The 21,709-nt window shown below is 32.8% G+C and overlaps 1 protein-coding gene across 10 annotated transcripts in view; it reads right to left on the bottom strand.

Moving 5' to 3' along the window:
• Pde8 (phosphodiesterase 8) overlaps window positions 1-21,709 on the bottom strand; it is a 279,303-nt gene that overhangs the window by 232,515 nt on the left and 25,079 nt on the right. The gene's annotated exons all lie outside the window — the stretch shown is intronic.

The following is a 21,709-nucleotide window of genomic DNA, read 5'->3' as shown; positions in this document are numbered from 1 at the left end:
TCAGTTTTTTCATTGACAAGAAAACGACCCACAGAAAATGCGACTAAATCCGCCATATTTTCAAAAACATTTTTCGCACATTTTTCGATTTTTGCAGTTGCTGTTTTCGCCGTTCTAGTGGATGGATTTTCACGATCTATGATTTATATGATCCGGACCGCCGAAAAACTAAAATATCGCGGGGTACTTGCGCACTCAAAAGGATATTGTAAATACTGTTTCTAGACAAAATATCGCACTAAATTTTGGCCTTTGGCAGTAGATTACTCTGCTGCTGTGTGGGCTACATAGTCAATATACATATCAAATTATGCGTAATTGCGAGTACTTTAATCCTATTAGTTGTTTTTTCAAATACTCGAATGCGCGTTCCAGTTAAATTAAAAATACGAAAAACACCTAAAATCCGGCTTCAAAACGTCAGCATTCATAAAAGGTGGAAGCAGTGGAAATTTCGAAAAGTGATACATTAGAAGTGTAATCTTCATTTTGTATTCTTCTACTTTTACTTTGGACATATGTCCGACATTTGAACGGTTTAATCAGCAATCAAATAGTAACGTAAACAAGTAAGAAAAGCGTTAAGTTCGGTCGGGCCGAACTTTTTATACCCTCCACCACAAATTTCAGCCATTTCGGTGGATTATTGTGGCCACAACCTTCAAAATACCGAAAATCGGGAGGTACCGTTCTATGGGGGCTATATGATGGCGTGGACCTATACCTACAAATTTCTGGGGGAAAGTTTTATACGCCTAAAGAAGACTAAATGCCAAATTTCAGCCATCTCGGTGTGATAATGAGGCTAAAACGTTCAAAATATCGAAAATCGGGAGATATTGTATTATGGGGGCTATATCAACACGTGGACCTATATAAACATTTTATGGTAGAAATGTTTCTCAGCCTCGGGAAACACAAAATATAAAGTTACAACCGATTCTTTGGTCAAATGGGTCTAATACATTCAAAATATATTAAAATGACGCGTACTTTATAAGGGGCCTTATGTGGGGGCTATACCAAAACGTGGACCTATATAAACCAACTTTGGTAGAAATGTTTTCTGGCCTCTGAAGACACAAAATATCAAATTAAAACCAATTCTGTGGTCAATGGGTCTAATACATTCAATATATATTAAAATGACGCGTACTTTATATGGGGCCTTATATGGGGGCTATACCAAAACGTGGACCTATATAACCCAACTTTTGTAGGAATATTTTTTGGCCTCTGGAGACACAAAGTACCAAATTACAACCAATTCGGTGGTAAAATGGGCCAAATATCTTAAAAATTCCTTAAAACGACGACGCGTCACGCGTCATTTTGTATGGGGGCTATACGAAAGCGTGGACCTACATAGCCCGCTTTCAATACCAAAAGTCCTACGTAAATATAACATATTTTCCCAAAATTTCATCAACCTACGTCAATCCGTTCGGACGCTAGAGTGATTTCCACAGACGGACAGACAGACGGACATGGCTATATCGATGTAGAATTGCACGCTGATCAAGAATATATATACTTTGTGGGGTCTACAATGATTATTTCGAGTAGTTACAAACGTAGTGACAAACTTAATATACCCCCATCCTATGGTGGAGGGTATAAAAACCTCGTTAGCTTCAACGTTTTTTCCTATTTTTATTAATTTACGCGGTCATAACTTCCACGCAAATTAAATTATTTTGCCAAATTTTTGAGCTTTGTTCAAAATAATGTTTTGGGAATATATATATATTTATACACGATTTCACGTATGAGATTTGGATATAGCTCCCGAACATATTTTCGGCCGATTTCATGTATTTAATGCGCCAAACGCGCTACGTATGTATGTCAAAATTCATTGAAATTTGGAATGTGTGACGGAATTTGGTGTAGAAAGAAGTAAGTATTCCAAATAATATTGAAATCGGTTCAGATTTGGATATAGCTCCCATTGCTACATCGCATGAAAGTAACTTTGGCTATATGAATCTTTGAAATTCCACGTTTATCTGGAAATATAGAATCGGAATCGGAGGTATCTCCAAAAAATAAGTATGCCAAATTATATTGAAATCGGTTCGGATTTTAAGATAGTTCCCATATATATTTTCTGCCGATTTCATGTATTTTTATTTATTTATTTATTTCTTTCATATAATGCAATTTTAACCCCAATGGCCGATTACAATTAAATTGCAAATTGAACTACTCCATCATCATGAATTATAAAAATATATATATTTGATGCTTCAACACGCTATGTGTGAACGAATTTGGTCTACAAATAAGTTTGCCAAATTATATTGAAATCGATTCAGATTTGGTTATAGTTCCTGAACATATGTGTGACGGAGTTTGGTCTACAAATAAATTTGCTAAATTTTGTTGAAATCGGTTAAGATTTGGACATTGCTCTCATATATACTTTCAGCCGATTTCATATATTTGATGTACCAAACACGCTACGTATGTCCAATTTCATTGAATCATCATTGGGATATTTAAATGGTGTTAGGTAATTATTGTCGACCGGGTTTGGTTTACTTTAAAATTTGTCTTCATTAAATAGAAAATATTCTAAAAAAAAAAAAAACAATTCAGAGCATAGATCCTTGCCTTGGCCACTTTTCCAGTATTGGTGAACCCATTTTGGAATAAACGAAACCAACATTGACGTCAAATGTCGTTCCTTCTATCAAATTTTCAAAAAATATATGTAGATATAAGAATATTCCAATGACTTTCTGAAAAAGTCGCATATCTCTCAAACCTGCAGCTAATTTTTGGTTTGTTTTGGTTTGTATCACTACATTACTTAAGCAAAGCTAGAAGCAATTTTTAAGGAAAATAAATATTGTAAAATAATGTGCAACTTTTAAGTGCATTTCTAGTTGTTTCGCGGGGTAAATCACAAAACTGAATATGAGGCATTTATCGTGGGATACTTAGCAATGGATCCCAACAATAATATCGTTAGTTCTATGTACTTTAATTTTTGAGTAAAGTTCCACTAAAGTTCCCATATTTCGCACTGTGCGTCGGATCAATCTGATTTTTTCAGTATATGCTAAAAATAAGTAAAAAATACTTTAGACAAAAAATCATCACTATCATTCTACGCCAAAAATTGTGGTCTTAGGTCCAGGTTTCGGTATAGCCCTCGTTTTACGTTACCTCCCTATTTCAGGTATTTTGACATTTTTATCTACATTTTCGGTTCGAATTGGTTGTAATTTGCTATTTGGAGTTCTTAGTGGTCCAAAAATGTCTCCTACTGGTATCGTGGACAGGAAAAGAAACAAATTTTCCATTTGAGGTCAAAATATTTCCTGGTAGGGGATATAAAAAAGTTCGGTTCGACCGAACTTAACATTTTTACTTGTTTTTTATTTTATATATGTACATATATCAAAAATATACAAATGTAAAAAAATACACTCATAAGTAGATCCCAAAACAAAAATGTCTAAATATTTAAAGAAAAAAAAAAAAAAAAAACAAACATTTAAAACACAAAACAAAGAAGAAACTGAGAGCACAGTAATACGGCATATTCACCGAAACGACCGAAATGTCACACACGGAAATGCAAATATATGTAGCTGGAACCATTTTTTTTTTTTTTTGTAAACTTGACACTATTTCGAACATTCTTCAAAAGAGTGGCGAAGGATGGCGAAGTTAGTAAAACTCAACTCTAATTTTAGGATTTGGAAAGAAACATCCACAAAAAAGTATTATAAAAATGTAATTTCCAGCATATTTTATGCGAATAATGTGTACAAATTTTTGTGAAAAAGTAATTAGAAAACCTTGTACACAATCTTGCATTTCGAAAATATAATTTAATCCTTTCAATTTTGAGTTACTTGACTTGTAAGAAGGCACAACCTTACTGATGTTTTTAAAGTTTTTAAGAGATCATACGTAAATGTCAACTTCTCTTCTCTTTTGTTCTGTTAAATGTCGTTATAAATTACAAAAACAGTGCTGAAATATTAAAATATGATATGTTTAGAGACAATTTGCTGAATTGTCACAGAGATTTGCTGATATCGATTTTTCAATTTTTTCGCAGGTTGGGACCAGTGTGCACTGTGGTGAAGGGTATTATAATATTTACATATGGAAACAAGATAGTTCTTTTTGGGATATACATAGAATCACTTTCTCCATTTATGTATGCCCGTCCGTCTTTCCATGTATTTTTCTACTCACAGTAGAGGTCGCATTAATTATCCTAACCTAAGCCGGAATTTAAAATGTTCTTCCATGGACAGTTCATGTTCATTTTTTTCATTGTCGCTGTGAAAAATTTTTACACACACTACTACAAAAGGGGCTATGCATGTTTAAACTTTAAAGCAGCCCTCGGCACCGAATGCATACACATTTTGTAATTGTGTTTGTTTAAAAATCCCACCATACCATTGCTATCGAAAACGATATCGTTTTCGAATGTTTGCGGATGTTTTGTTCAGGGTGTCGGAGTCGGAGTCTACGAGTCGGAGTCGAGCTATTTTGCCGGAGTCGGAGTCTGAGTCGAAAAAAATAACTCGACTCCGTCTCCGGGCAATTTTTTCTACAATTAGTAATATAACATTAAATTCTGGACATCTTTTTTTCAAAAATCATTATTTATTTTAAAAAGGAGCTAGAAGAAAACATTTAAGCAAACGGTATACTATACAAATTTAGAGAACGATGTTCTTTGAAGTTTATTCTTTTCATCTCTATTTTGATTACAAAATGCATGTCCAGAATATTTTTTGGTCCAATTTATTCGTTAATTTTTTGCAAGCAAAAGTAAAGTTCTATGACAATCAAATTATAATTGGACATTTAACGTCTTTTATATAAGCCCTACAAGTCTTCTGTCAGAAGACCTAGTGGTCTTCTCACAAAAAAATCTACTGATCTTCTTATCTTGTCTTTTGTGAGTTGTCATCCTTGTCTTCTATTAAAAGACCTGTTGGACTCCTATGAAGGACATTGTGTTCGCTATTTTACTGATTACACTGTGACATAAAATGGAAGTCAAGGTCTGGAGGTAAAAATTCACGTTGGGAGTAAAAGTCCCTATTGAATATATTAGGAACTTCAAAGGACCCATATCAGAAGTTTCTGAGTTATGACGTAATGTTTTTTTATTGACCCCCAATAATGCTCGAGTAAGTAGCTTTATATCTTTGTTTGGCGATATTGATTCATCATTTTGAGATGAAATGTTTTCAGATAAGTAGAATAAAGAATACTTTTGTAGATTATTTATCAGACTTTCTACATTAAAATTTTTTACAGAAATGTTCCTCTAGTAATTCATCAATAGATTTTATTTTTCAAATCTTTTTTGTCCGTTTTATGACTAAAAACGTAAGTTTGTAAAGCCAAAAATTTAAATTTTGTGTTTTTAGGTCGGCCATTTTCTAAAAACTTAATATTTTTTACAAAATCGATCGATGAAGGACTAGATTTTGATGTCCTTGATAAGCCCACGAAAATATATGACAATCGGATTATTAGTTTTCGAGCTAGAGTTGGCACCGCAAAACGCTTTAATAGAAACAGTGTAGACAGTCAGTAGACGGCAATTTACCACAAAACTTCTTACAGCCTGTTTATGCATTTCGAAACAAACATGTGTGTGCATGAAACACACCCAAACTTTACTTTTCGAAATTTTATTTCCTTTGCTTTTGCTTCAAAACAAAAAACTATTTTGAAAAACACATTAAAATTTGGTAGTGTTTCTTACTCATTCATTTTCTTATCGGTATATATAAGCAGGCCCTTAATATTTATCAATAAAAAGTTCAGTAAGCAGATTTAGTTAGTAAGTCTTTGAGATGAAGGAAAAAATCTACGATCAAAAAATCTACTATCTTTTTGGGTTTGGTGTCACCTCTTAGGGCTTTCAAAGAACTCTAAACTGTTGGCTTATATTCATTTTAAAACCTGGTCATGAAGTGCTTATAATTTTTACTACGTGTAGTCCTTATGATTTGTATTTGTAAAAGTTCCATCCAGAATATTCTCGTGCCAAAAACTGGCAAAACCGACAAATACTTTCTAACTTGTTTTTTCTTGCTGTTTTCCAATGTACTCGTAAGATTCACCAGGAACAATAAAGATATGAATTTTACTTCATATTTATGTTCTGTAGTTGAGTATTATATTCGAACGGATGTCTTTTCTAAATACTATGTTAGGAAAAATCAACAAATTAGCCTATATGGGCCCATATATACGAAAAACTTAAAAAATTGTGCACATTCTATTAATTTTAGCGGTATAGGAATTTACCCTCGGAGTCGACCCGGAGTCGGAGTCGGAGCCGGAGTCGTGAAAAAAAATTGGTCCGGAGTCGGAGTCGAGCCAAAAATACCTCGACTCCGAAACCCTGGTTTTGTTCGAGAACGACACACGAGAATGAATTAAAAACGATTCATTCGTCGCTCAGTTTGTGGCAGGAAACCCTTCGATTTCGAATATCGGCAATAATATTATTAGCGAATGAATGGCGATAGTTTCGAAAAACATTTTTGGTGGAGTTTCTTGATGTTTCTGTTATGTAACTTTTTCGTCTTTATTTCTTTGTTAAGTTAGCGATTCGATATGTAACTGTTGATAAACATTATCATCTTGTATTTGGTAACACTATGCAACACGAATATTATTAACCATGCTTGATAGGAGCCCAAAAAATAGATGTGCCTTCTCGCCGTTTTTCCCTATCTCATCAACTTTCGCGGTTGTAGGCCTCCAAAGGTTTGATGCTTTGATGTAAAAAGGGGTTATTTTTCAAGACTATATCTTCCAAACAGTTAGGAATTTTAAATTTATCTCAGAGGCAAAGATGTAGATCTTGTCTTAAGGAACAGAAATTGTGAACACATATAATCCATCAAATTTCATATGCAAGGTCAATATTGCCAAGGTCAATTTCTTTTAAAAATTTTTCTCAGGTTTTGGTCTGCAGCTATCAAACCGATTAAATTTTAAGCAAACAACAAACTACAAAAATGTACCTCAGATACCAATAAACATTTGAAAGTATTCAATTTTTACTCTTTTTTCCCATTCTGGTCCAAAGATACCCAACCGCCCAAAAATTAGGGATACCGTAAACTACAAAAATGTAACAAAGATTTTAATAAACAACTTTCTAGAACATATGAAGATTCTAGGAATGATTCTCAGGGCTGAAATTCAAGTAGTATCTGTGGATCAGAACCAGAGAAAACAGGATAAAAATCCCATTTGCTTTGTTATTTTGACATTTAAAAACCGTCTATACAGAGTTCATATGTTCTAGAAAGATGTTTATTGGGATCTGAGGTACATTTTTGTAGTTGGTTGTTTGCTTCAAATTTGGTCGGTTTGATAGCTGCAGACCAAAACCCGAGAAAAATTTGTAAAAGAAATTTGACCTTGGCGATATTGACCTTGCAGATGAAGTTTGATGGATTATATGTCCTCACAATTTTTGTTCCTTAAGACAAGATCTACATCTTTGCCTCTGAGATAAATTCAAAATTCCTAACAGTTTGGAAGATATAGTCTTGAAAATTGACCCCTCTTTACATCAAAGCCTCAAACTTTTGGAGGCCTATAACGGCGAAAGTTGATGAGATAGGGAAAAACGGCGAGATACGTGTCTTCTATTTTTTGGTCTTCTATCACACTGTGGAGTCAGAATATGGTTAATAAAACATGACTCAAACAATTACACACAGTGTAACCTACCCATATGTTGTGTTTATCAACACTTATTGTTTATATTATACGTAGCGTTTATATAGGAATTATTTGAAAAATGCAAATGGGAATTTTACACAATCTGCATAAAATTATTTTTTAAAACAAAAAATTTTCCAAAGTAAAAATATTTCTCGAAACAACTTGCGAAATGCAAAATGTTCGAGAACGATATCGTTTTCGAACTTTTGGCGATACTGTGGATAAACACACAGAAAAAATAGGCCTCTCTAAAATATGTCCCAAACATATTTTGCAGCAAACATATATTTGTTTGCAATCTGTCCCAAACATAACATATGTTTGGGTCCTGCAAACAAATATATGTTTGGGTGCAAACAAATAATATGTTTGGGTGCAAACAAATAATATGTTTGGGTGCCAACAAGTACAAACCCAAAAGCCACAAAAAAACAAACACATGCACCAGTGGGCGCTTACTGAGAGCAAGGGAGCGTAACTTTCAATGTAAAACACATTGAAACATATGCTCACTTGCTCTCACTAACTCTTGTGCCAGACACTGAAAATAATACATGAAAATAGTATAGCTTTTAGGAGAGAGCGGAGGTGAAGGAGCTCCCTTTCTCCCTTCTTACCCATAAGCTCAAAACATTTTCATGAAAATTTTCATAGTCTGGCACAAGACTAAGCGCTCACTGGATATCTGTAACATATACACACATTGATAAATAATGGTTGATGTTTTTGAAACGCATGGAAATAAGCAACAACAGACACATAGGTACATAAAAAACTGCAAAGAAATACATAACAGACTTTAATAAAAGAAAAACGGAATGAAATAATTTATAAAAAGTTACACTTTTAAAAAGAAATAAATATATAGAAACATCAATGAACGCTTTTCATTCGTTGTGAAATAAAACACATTTTCCTTAAAGTTGAAATCATCAGTGGGAAACCGGCATCCGGAATTAATTGATTATAAATGTAATAAATAGGTACATCCATATTTCAAACATACATATGTATGTATATGAAAAATGTATTGATGTAATTACCAATATAAATGCGATTTATTCCTTGTGCAATAAAATATTTCCGTTCACCTTTTTGATTCAATTATAAAATGTCCAATTATAAAATGTATTGGGGATTCAATTTACTACACGCAGAGAAAAAAATATGTTTGATCCAACAATATTCCAAGAGCAAAATATGTATTGTTAACATATTGTTGGATTCCTCATGTAGTATTTTAAATCCAAAAATAGTTTGTGTCAACTGAACAATATTTCTCTCTTTTCTTCGAAAATTTGTTTCTCTTCTCTCGCTATTCGATGCCGTGTTGAAAAAACAATTTTGGTGAGTTGTGGTGTGTTTGTATGACATGCTGCCTTTACCTTTGTTTTTGTGTGTATGTACTTGTGAGACTCTTGTTTTTATTTGTTTCTGTTTTGTTTCATTCTTCTTTCCTTTTCATGTTTGTTATGGTGTTTAATTATTCCTTATGTTGTGGTGAGTTCTTGTGGCTTTTTGTTTGTCTTTGTTGTCAGCCAATGCAGCAAACCATGTATTGTGTTCATCAATGATTGCAATATTATACGCGACATTTATATCCAAGTTATGCGAAAAGTGTATATGAGAAGTATATGCACTCAAATCAAAAATTTCTGGGCTGGTTTTCTGTATTGACAATACTTTTTGTAAACAAAATTAGATTATGATAGTTCCTACAATCGGTATTGTTAACGATTTTAACAATATTGCGGAAATTCGAAAGTTGTTTTTGTTTTCTATGTTTGGAACAAAAGATGGTATTTTTGGATTTGGATTACAATGTTTGTACAAAACAAATACATTTTTGGAACCAAAACATATATTTTTGTTCCAACAAAAGCGAAAAATATTTTTTCTCTGCGTGTAAAAAGCACCACTTTTTTAAGAAAACACAAAACACTGATTTATTCACTCACATTACCGTCTTTAATTGGCGATTATATTAAGACAACTGAAAATAAGAACAACATAATTGTTTTCTTTTCCTCTTCGCTTGCTACGTTGGTTAACAACAACAAAGCACGAAATGTATTTGGCCAAAGCTTCTGCGTCTCCTATTACAACATACACACAGCTCTTTGTTTTAAAACAGCATTCCGCATCTGCGAGAGCCCTGTTGTTACTCTCTTTGACAAAAATCCTCCTAAAAAATATGTTCTAACATAAAAAATATGTATAAATTTAGATATGTTACAAAATGTTGCAAACATATATTTGTTTGGACACAAACAAATTATGTTTGGATCCAAACATATATATTTTTGCAACCAGCCCCAAACAAATATTTGTTTGGACCCAAACATATTTCTAACATATATTTTCGTGTATCGAAATTATTTGAAAAATGCAAATGTGAGTTTTATACAAACAACATAACATTATTTTTTTAAACAAACAAAGTTCCAAAGTAAAAAATGTTTCTCGAAACAATTTTTGATCTGAAGAAAAAACAAACATGTTCGAAAATAGGTATGTTCGATAACTTTGCAACTAAAAAGTACTTGCAACTACTTCTCATTTCTCGTTTGTACAAATTTGTTCAAACTTTTGGGTTTATCGAACAGACTATTGATATCGTTTTTGAACTTTTGACGAACAAAAGAAAAACACAAGAAAAAACATTTGCCAAACGTTCGAAAATGATATCATTTTCGAAACTTGTGGCAAACATTCCAAAAATATCAGCAACTGGTATGGTCGGTATTTTGAAGCAAACACAATAGCAAAATATGTATGTATTGTATGCCGAGGGCTGCTTTAAAGCAGCAATCGGCACACAAGAACAATAATATGAGCAAACACTGTTGTCAGTGTATGGTTTTTCCATTAGTGAATGGAGAGAGAATCTCTCTTTGCTTGCTCGCTTAAAGACTACTAACTGGGTTAAAGTCGAAAAACTGTACTTTCCAATAATAACACGTTTTATTGCATCTTTTCCACATTATGTTGTAAAACATTAATGAATATTATCTGTTTCGACGTAAAATTGTCTTAACCACCAAAACCAAAGGAATGTCACCAATGAACCCAAACGTTTTGACCTAATTTGCTAACACACTTTACGTTAATAATAACACACACATATATTAATAATAAATTGTTTTCATTTGCAAACATTTAGATGACAAACTGTATATATTGGCTGTTTGGATAAAGCAAAAATAACGCGAAATTCTGTAGACAATTGCAAAACGGTGTAAAAACAATTTGATTTTAATAGGATTACGACATAAGCTCCGGATTATTTTCATTCCAAACTAAATGAACTTTCGATCAATCTTCAAGACTTTTCTCCACGGAATCAACGGTGCAAATGTTAAATTGAGGCGGTGCGTTACCTTGATATGAATACAATACCGACCGACTGACTGACTTATTCAATTGAAAATGAATGTAGGCGATGTGTGTGTGTGTATAAATAAATTGGATTTGTTGCTAAAGCAAATACCTGTTACTCCATTATCAGATGGATTGTCTTTACAAAGAAACGAATGCTGGCAAAAAGCCAATTGATAGCTTTGTATGTATTATTATCCTTAGGCACATGGTAACGGCTTCGGCGTACTTTATAATTTCCTACAGACGAATTCAAATAAACACAAGTGGGGTAGATACATACATAGTTAACACATTGTCTAAATCAATAACATGTTCAGGTACACACACAAATAGATAAGCACGTCTTTCAAAACATTTCTAATTACAAATAAAGCATTTCCTTGTATAAGACATATCATTTCCTTTATTTGTTTAAACATGTTCTCAACTCTATCTAAAATGTATGCTACATGCATTCCCATCAAGAAATTCTATCATGCAACCAAATCAGAGAATTTTACAATATTTCCTCTTTTTTATCAGCAACATCTAACATCGTTTCTTGCTCAACTTTATTACATGAAATAAATATTCATAACTGGAACATATTTATACGAAAAAGTTTATAGACGATACATGAGTACCATACACAACTTCTCAATATGCCCGGATAAGATTCCCAGCTCTGCGTAAAGTTGGTGATATTCCCTGCGTATTTGATCCATGTGTCGTAAGACAAACAGTTCAGACTCAGCGATAAAGCCGTCATCAGACCATCTGCTTTTTCACATGTATGACATTAGCTGTTCTGTATATTAGTATACCCAAAGTGACAACATACATGTGAAAAAGCAGTTGGTCTGATGGCCGCCTAAGAAAGAGGTCCCATATCCTCTAACAGTGCAGTATTTTTCAGGCAGTGATACTGACCATAATGGAAGCTTGTGTTATACAATATAATACATCAAGTATTGTAATAGAATCTAGCGTGCAGAAAATCAAAAAATGGAAATGAAACAAGCTTTGAAACGTTAGAACAGTACTTAATCCACATAAGGCACTGGTCGTTTAAACCCCACAAAAAATAGACGTAAAACTCGGGTATTTTGGCATATTTTTGTGGGGTGTTTTGCATTTTGTTATAGTATTGTCAGTTATCTATCATTCCACGCTTATAAACCTTCATTGGGTCCATTCATTTTCACCCAATTGGCGTAAAACTCAAGTAATTCAGAAAAATCTATTTTTTTTAATTTTCGAATTTAAATATGCGCTAAAAATTTTATTATAAATGTTACATTCATATAAAGTCAGGGATTTGTTAAGAATATAGTAAGAGTATTTTCTTCATCAAACACCAAGGAATTGTCATGAAAGAATGCACAGATATAAACCTGCCAAGTTTTCGGCATTTTTAAAAACTGCTTAAAAAACCTCAGAAATATCATATTTATGTAAAATTTTAAGTTTTCACGCAAAAAATTCTCGGCGCTAAGTGGATTAACACATATATTATAATTAGAATTAATTATTCAGAAAGGGTGCCACCATGGTGTAATGGTATCCTTCTTACACGCTAAATGCCCGGGTTCGATTCCCAGGCCAAATTTTCAACGGTGGCAAAAATACCCCTAAGCGTAAAGTTAGCGATATTTCCTGAGTATCATAGCCATGTAAAATGTCTCTACAAGTGGTGTCTTAGGACACGCCGTTCAGACTTGGCGATATGAATCGGGTGAACTCAGTGATATGAGAGAAATTTCCCTTGTCCCTTCTGGGATGTCTGTAGAACAATTCATGAATAAATGAAAAACAATGAAATTGCTATATTAATTTTTTTTATTTTTTCTGTCTGAGTTTCGTTGTCATTCTTAATAAACATAATTTCGATTTTTAATTCAATAAACACACTATTAATTTATCGTGATATAACAAAGAAGATAGGACAATTTCGAAAAAAAAATATGCACGATTCTTTTCTCAATTGTTTATTGGCACACGCAATAAGATGTCTATGTTTGTTTTGGTATTTTTTTGTCATTTTATGAAATTAATAAAAAACGCAAAAAATGAATGAAACATCTTTTGCTTTTTCAAAATAGTCTGGCTCAATCCCATTGTTGTTGTTGTTTTACAAATCTAAAACATCTAATTTATTGGTGGAGAAAGTTTGGCATTGTTCGCCAAGGGGTAAGGCAGTGAAGACTAGTTTCGATCCTCGCCACCGGATCTCAGCAGTTCCATTGTTTCTTGTTTGTAGATATTCTACACCAAAGTTATTTTTCAATAACTTCTTCAACAAAAAAATGTTTATACACAAACATCAATAGTAGGCTAGATATATAAGAGTGACCAAAGAAAAAACTTTTCAACTGTATATAACCCCAACGAAAGTGTTTGCAAAACAAGACAAACCTCCTCTCGAAAATAGTCTTCACTGCCTTAACCCTTGCCGAACAATGCCAAACTTTCTCCGCAAATAAACTAGTTGTTTTAAAATTTTAAAACAACAACAATAGGATTAAGCCAGCCTATTATGAAAAAACAAAAATTGCAACAGCTATCCCAATAAAAACGCCACCAATGCACCGTGGTCCCAGCCCGCGACAAAAATAAAAAATCGATGTCTACAAACCATAGTAGTAACTCTTCAAATATTTCGTAGACACATCAAATTTTAGTATCCCGGGTTTCTTTTTACTGTGACATTGAAATTACCATTAACGTAGTGACAGGTTACAAGTGATATCACAAAAAAAGTATTGTGTAAAATTACTATAGTAAGAAATGGAAGCTGAAGTCAATGGTATTGTTATTGTTTTTAATTGATAACTTCATAAAGATGTATTTTTATTTTGCAGTAAAATTGATCTCTTTTTAAATGCATTTTTTGAGTGTTTTTTATATAATATTGTGAAAAGAAGCAGACTTTTAGTACCTTGGATTCTCACGGATCCTCATGTTATTTTTATGTAAATATTCGTGAAAGTGTCTAGAATTAGAAAAAACTTATCTCGTCTGCCGAAAGTTGCCGAGCGATATTCAGTATACTCGGAGTTTCGTGAATGTTTGTATAGGGTCATTGGGTGTTTTCAAGTAATCGGTGTTGTTCTTTTACATTTCCTTTCGATCTCATTTTATGAAAAATTATGTTCTTAAGTTTAAAGTGAATGCATGTTTTCACATTTGTATGTTTTTTAAGTATGGTGTTCAAAAAACTTTGACAATACCAGCAGGGACGGACGGTACTTGAAGAAATTATAGCAAACCTTCAGGTGGATGTGGCGGAATATGATTTCTCTAAGTTGTCAGTTCATATACACTATCTCTGCGAAAGAATTTCAGAAATCTGGATACAGAACAAGAAAACAAACCAATGTATAAACATTATTTTTGAAAGATACGCGCCATCTCAAGAATTATCTGCCGTTGAAAGTAAAAAATGCGGAATTCCTGCCGAAGATTTTTAGGCTCTACATAGAAACTGTTTTGAGGCACAGGTGGTCTTGTTTACTGTTTATATACCCTGCTACAAACCCTCCTAATCGAAATATCATAAAACGCCTTAGTTTTTAGATATTCCCGGTTTGAGACCTATAGGACATTGTTTACATCTATAATCCACATGCTAATCGACCTACAAAGAATATTTTTATTTATTTTATTTATTAGCTTGTTTTCCCTGCACAACAAGACAATGTCGGGAGTTAACATGAAAATCGGGAGTTAACATGAATATGATATAGGACTATAGCAAAATGCGGACATACATATGCATATTGATACATTTTTGCAAGAATGTTTGATACAGATTATGAGCTCCAAATATCAAATTGCAGCACATTCAGTTGGAAAATATGGCTAAAATCGTGAAATTATATAAATGAGGTACGTCTATATGGGGTATGTACCAAAACATGGACCCCTATCGACCAATTTTTTTAAAGATGTTTAATGCCACTAAAGAACACAAATTACAGCGCATTCACTTGGAAAATATTGACAAAATCTTGAAAATAATAAAAGTGGACCAATCGTGGCGATTTTTGGGGAAAATTATCTTCTAGTCACTGTAAAATTTTCAGATCGATATCTTGATTAGAAATATTTTTGTCGCTCTCTCCTATACAAGCTAAACCACAGTGCAATGTTCGATTTGAGAAACAATGGCATGGTTGTATGTTTGGTTGTTTTTGTAATAAGCAGACCAACAAAATTTTGTTATGCTGCCTTCGTTGCAATGTTTTGCAAACACTTTGGTTGGGGTTATATGAGGTTGACAAAGAAAAACTTCTCATTGAAGTTTTTTCTTTGGTCACTCTTATATTTCGAGCCGACGATTGATGTTTGGGTATACAAAGTTTCTTGTTGAAGAAGTTATTGAAAAATAACTTTGGTGGGGAATATCCACAAACAAGAAACAAGGGAACTGATGAGATCCTGTGGCGAGGATCGAAACTAGTCTTTACTGTCTTTGCGAACAATGCCAAACTTTCTGCACTTGTAAATTAGTTGTTTTAAATTTTAAAACAACAAAAACAATGGGATTAAACAAAAGATGTTTCATTAATTTTTGCGTTTTTTGTTAATTCCATAAAATGACAAAAAATACCAAAACAAGCATAGGCAACTTTTTGCGTGTGGAATTTTTGTTATATCTAAAAAGACCGGGAAAATCCAAAACCCTAACCATAGATTATTTCAATTTAGAATTTTCGGTATATAAGTAAAGTCCGTTTTATTCTATTACTGTAATTAAAAAAGGAGTTAAGTGTGAAATCGGATCAGATCGCACAGAGATATTCTTTATTTTTTATGCATCATGTCAAGAAAAAAATTCTGAAATTATTTGCTCAACTTCTTTTTACCAATTTTTAGGAAATATGTTAATGTGGAGCATTATGCTGTTTAAAGTTAGGTTAAAAATTAAGATTTTGGAAATTTGATCACAGAATAGTAGAAAAAACAACTGGTATGGTGGGATATCAATAAGTGAAGTCTAATTGTCAATCTAATCTAACTAACCCATATCAATGTGTCATTTAATACGTTATTTCTTTTCAAGAAAACTACAATTTTTTCTTGTGGATTGTTCCTATCTGAAAGTGCACATCTTGAAGGATTTTTTTTTTTTTTTGAAAACTAGTGTATAGTTTTGTAACAAATGGCATTGTTTTTACAAAAGAGTTTTGCGAGGCTCACTCTGTCTCGAAAACGAATGGACCGAATGATATGATACATTTGTGGGATCTATTAAGTTCCTAATGATATTGTCTTTAAGCAGGTGAATCTCAAAAATATTTATTCAAAAACAATCCCTCGTTTGAAGACAAGATATGCTCGTAATCGCTTATAATGACGATCAGAAGACAGACAAAATTCGGTCGCTATAAGTGATAGTGGTTGTAACGATATTAGTAAAATGAGGTGAATTTGTATTAATTTTTCTCCGTTCTTCAATATTCGTAACAATTTAGGCATCCATAGCTCAGCCCCCAGACGACATACAGACCCAAGTGTTCGTAAATCGATCTACAAAATTTTACAATTCGTGTGAATAGATAAACATTTTTACAAAAACAGGGTGTTAGACATAAATATGCTGTTGTTAATTTAAATAAATTCATATAAAGGACATATAGGAATTCATAAATTAAAAATCTAAGTCAGATCTGAATTTTTTAACGTTTCGTTGCATCTTCTGAATAAATAATTTTTTGAAGATTTTCTACAGCTAGGCACGCCTCTAACACTGGCGTACATGATATTCGGGTTCTGCTGTATTTTGTGAATTTTTTGACAAATTTATAAACAAACAAGTAAGTTGTATTGAAGCAAAATGGAACAATTAGTTTCCTTTCGTTTATGAAGAAGACTAAATACCCAATATCAGCAAGTTCGGTAAAACAATGTGACTAACCTTAAAAATACCGAAATTCGGGAGTTGTCGTTCTTGGGGGCTATATCAAAACGTCGATCTATACCAATAAATTTCTGGTGGAAAGTTTTTAGACTCATTGTTGTGGCCACAACCTTCAAAATACCGAAAATCGGAGGTACCGTTCAATGAGGGCTATATGAAGGCGTGGACCTTTCCGGACATATTTCTGGGGGAGACCAAACCAACGGAGACCAATAACAAATATCTTAAAAATTGCAAGCTGTATCTTGATTTCAACAGACGGGCAGACGGACGTACATGGTTAAATCGACTTAGAATCTTACCCTGATCAAGAATATATCACGAATATTGCCAATTATTTCATATTTCATTTCAGAAAAAAATTATAATTTTTTTTGCGCTACATCAACTATTTTTGATATGTAGGTTCAGAAAAAAGTTCCCAATACGAGTCTGGTCGCGAGCCAATTGTTGGTTGTTGCGGACAAAAGTTATGGCGGTTTTATTTCGCTTTTTAAGGTAGAAAATGTTATAAAAACGCTAATTACACTATGCAACACTGAAAATGCAAACAACTTCTAGTATGCATTTTTTGAAAGTACATATTTAGACTACAAAAATCCTAGGAGGGTTTTGTCCTGTCAGATCCAGTTCGGATTTTATGGCCTCATCTAAACCGGGCTAAACTAGTAGAACTTATCTTTTGAGAGAACCACATAAGAAAAACTCTATCTAGGGCATCAAAATCTATAAAATATAGAAAATTTTACGTAATTGCTGAAATTCTGGTCAGTATCGGCTAAACTATTGGGAGTTGAACCAAGTAACCTTTTGCAAAAATCTTCCAAATAAAGTTTTCAACAATTCTTTAGAACATTTTGAAACTCTAAAATGCTTACTTCATGTTGTTTCAGCGGTATTTTGCATCATATCTTTTACAACACGTATTTCAAACACAGTTCACACCAAAAATTTATTCTCGCATTTCGGATTTCACTACATTATTGACATTTTTATTAAATCGTCGTTGAAAAATGTACTGAAAACAACGGCATAGAGGCATTTTACAACAATGACATGTTCTAAAGAGTTGTGTATTTTCCAAAAGAAAATATTCAGAAAAAATTAACGGTTTTGGAGATACGGTGCGAAATGTATAAAAAATTGTGGAATTTTTGCATATATTTTGAAATTTGAGGCAATAAATGTAGTTTTCGAGTTCATTATTTCTCTAAATATTTTACTCTTGTCCTTATCTACAAATTTGCTTCAGACGTCAGGAGAAGATTCGCATTGGTTTCAGAGATATAGCCCCAAATTTCTTTAAAAAACTCTATTTTTAACCATGTTTAGATGGGGCCATAAAATCCGAGCAGGATCTGACAAAACAAAACCCAACTAGGGTTTCTTGTCGTTTGGGTCTGTACTTTCAAAAAATCCTCAGTTCGAATTGTTTGCACAAGATCACCTTAAAAATGTTGCACAGTGTTATTTTAATGAGCACAATTTTTACAAAAAAGTTCTCTCGAAGTGACCTCAGCGAGTAGATTGCATAATACCTGCAAAATTTAACACAGAATTCGCGGAATGTACATAAAATTCATAAATTATTGAATGTAAGTCAACTTTTTTTCAAAATTAAGGCCCATTTAGTGGTCATAAAGTTACATAAAAATTTGTTGTGGATCAAAACTGTATGGCGAATCAAATGAGACTACACCCAGTAAAAATTCGGATCCATTAGTCATTACGTAACCCATTACAAAGTAATGTAAACAAGCTTCTTTTCCCATTACAAGTAATCTGAAAAGTAATGGGATACTTCTTGATGATGGGATGAGGACGGTGGCACAGTGAGCGTGTGTCCGACTATGATTCCTAGGGTTGTGTGTTCAACGCTCACTGTCGGCACGCGAGTTTTTTTAATTTAAAAATAACAGTTCGTGGTGCACATGTGCACTGCACATTTAAGTTCTTAAGCAACCCTTAATGTTCGTGTGCGTGGCATAGTATGTAGTGTCTTTGTCTAGAAATCAGAGGGTTCGTGTGTTCAACTCGCACAGCGAGCGAAATAAAATAAAGTAAAAAAAGTAAGAAGTGTGATGAAATTAAAAAAAATCTCTACATCAAATGTTCTAAAAATATAATTTTTTTCAACTTACTTTTCAACTTCTAGTGGCCACAGAATAACTAGTTATTCTAGTGGTCATAAAATAACTACTTAGTGTCCACCATGAAAATCTACATCGATATACATATATCTATTCCAAGGCGATCAATAAAGAGCCGTGAATGTAGCATCACACACTATTTTTTGCGATAAAATAATTGTAGCTTCCTTATCAGTGAAGTTTTCAAATCTCTGTTTCAGCTAAAACAAAGATGCTGCACTATTTTTTTTCATTGCAGTGGAAACGATCCACAGAAAACGCGATAAAATACACGATATTTTCGAAAACAATTTTAGGTGATTTTTCTACTTTGGAATTTCTCGTAACTCGCATTTTAGTAGATGGATTTTCACGAGGAATGATTTATTGGATCCGGAACGTAAAAAACTAAAATGTGCAATGGAGTACGAGTTATTCTAGAGACAATTGCAAATATTAGACACGAAAAATATGATTTTTGGAAAAATGTTCGCACAAAATTTCCGCATTTGGCTGCATATTTCTATGAAGCTGTGCAGACTATATTCACAATATACGTATAAAATAACTCAGAATCGCAAGTACTACAATCCTATATATGATTTTTTGGAAACCCTGTTTGCGGAATGAAATTAGAAGAAAATTTCAAAATACACTGTAAATCTGGCTTCAAAATGTCAGCTTCATTTAATGGTAGAAGCAGTTCAAATTTTGAAAAGTAATACGTAAGGGAGATGATCCTTATCTAGTTTGCTTCCACTTTTACTTTGACAGGAAAATCGAGAGAAGTGTGGTTTACTCACAAATCGAGAGAAAACTAAAAAAGACATGTTGGCTTCAACCCATTTTTACCCATTTTTTAGCGTAAATATAGCCACAGCTTCCATGCAAATTATCTTTTAAGGCCAATATTTTTTGCCACGTCCAAAAACATTTCATTTTATCTAAAAATATTTAATTTGTATAATATACAATCACAAGTCGCGTGTTCTAAAAGGGTAAACCTTGGCTTCAGCTATGTTAAATTTTCAAAAATATTGGTGATATATACTTTATAGGGTCTACGATGAGTATTTTGATGTGTTACACATGGAATGACAAATTTAATTATACCCTCCATATTATGATGGAGGGTATAAAAATGGTCCAAATTTCAAAAATAGTAGAAAATATTTTTAAGTTGGAATGTCAAGACTCAATATCCATGGGGTTTCTACAACACCTAGTTTTTAATTAAATGAGCCATATGTCGACCCTCCAAAAATTCAGAAGAATAATTCAGTATGTTCAGTTAGAGGAATTGCATCCAGTTGTATTAATGAACATTTCCGAATGTGATAAATATATTTCATAATCACATACTTTAAAAGTTTACAGCTACATTTGGCTTTAATATCATCAGCCAAAGCTTAAATATAGAACGAGTAGTTTACCTACGTATGTAGTAAAAGCAAGCAACTGAACGCAGCTGGTTTCATACAGAACAACAAAAAAATTGAACAACAGACCAAGAAATACATTAGAGATTCTGTTAGTGATATTAAAGAAATCAGACAAATTAAAATATATGTAGATACACATGAAAGCACACCAATGAAGGAAATTTAAAAAAACAGACAAAAAACAATGAAAGAAATAGAATAACATAACAAGATATCGTTCCTAAAGAACTCTGAAAAAATGTATATAAAATAAATACATTTATGTGTAAAGTCTCTTCACATTCGGTAAACAAATTAAACATTTTTCAATTCTATAAAAAAACACCTCTAAACATACATATGTATCCCAAACAGCAGACCCACTCCCACACAAATATACTGGAAATTATATGGAACATCAAATAAGAAAAAAAAGGAGGACCATTTTCTTAACTCGACCATTTTTTGAAAAAAAGTAAGTAAACAAAACTCGAACAGCAAAATGAACTGACACTTTCATTATGACCAATTGATGGTAAAATTTTAATACAACGGCTTAAACTTACCAAGGCAGAGGGCAATACGAATACACTTGTTATTCTAACAAGTTATTGTATTGTATTTATACACAAATATATGTATTTGAGAAACAATCGCACTGAATGCTCCGTTCGTAAAATTTTTTGAAGTACCCCAATATTGTATTAACAAAGCATGTGAGTACGTCTGTAAATTATTACCCGAGTACATGGTCAACGACTCAATTATTTTTGTGTTGAACAATAAAAATTAGAAAAAAGGTCAGACTCCTGCTACATAAACACAAAATATGTGCAATTAAATTTTAGACGTAACATATCTATTTAAACAATTGTAATGTGAAACTTAACATATTAGTTAATAAATAATTTATAACCAACTCATCTGTTTCAAGAATGCAATTTTTCATAAGCGAATTGGGTAGTGGTAAAATATGGGTTAATGTCGTTACATACTTCTAACCTAACTGGAACTGACGATATTGCCACATTTGTTCCTAAATTAAATACTTTTACTTTCTTCTTGAAAAGATAACACTGTGTGTGCAACACTAAAAATGCATACTACTTAGTAGGCACTATTTGAAAGTACATATG

The sequence above is a fragment of the Musca autumnalis genome, unplaced genomic scaffold (assembly GCF_047663935.1).
Source record: "Musca autumnalis isolate F117 unplaced genomic scaffold, ASM4766393v1 scaffold_5, whole genome shotgun sequence".
In the NCBI taxonomy this organism is placed as follows: Eukaryota; Metazoa; Arthropoda; class Insecta; order Diptera; family Muscidae; genus Musca; species Musca autumnalis.
Note: the sequence above shows the minus strand (reverse complement) of the source record. Positions and strands in the feature narration are given on the sequence as shown.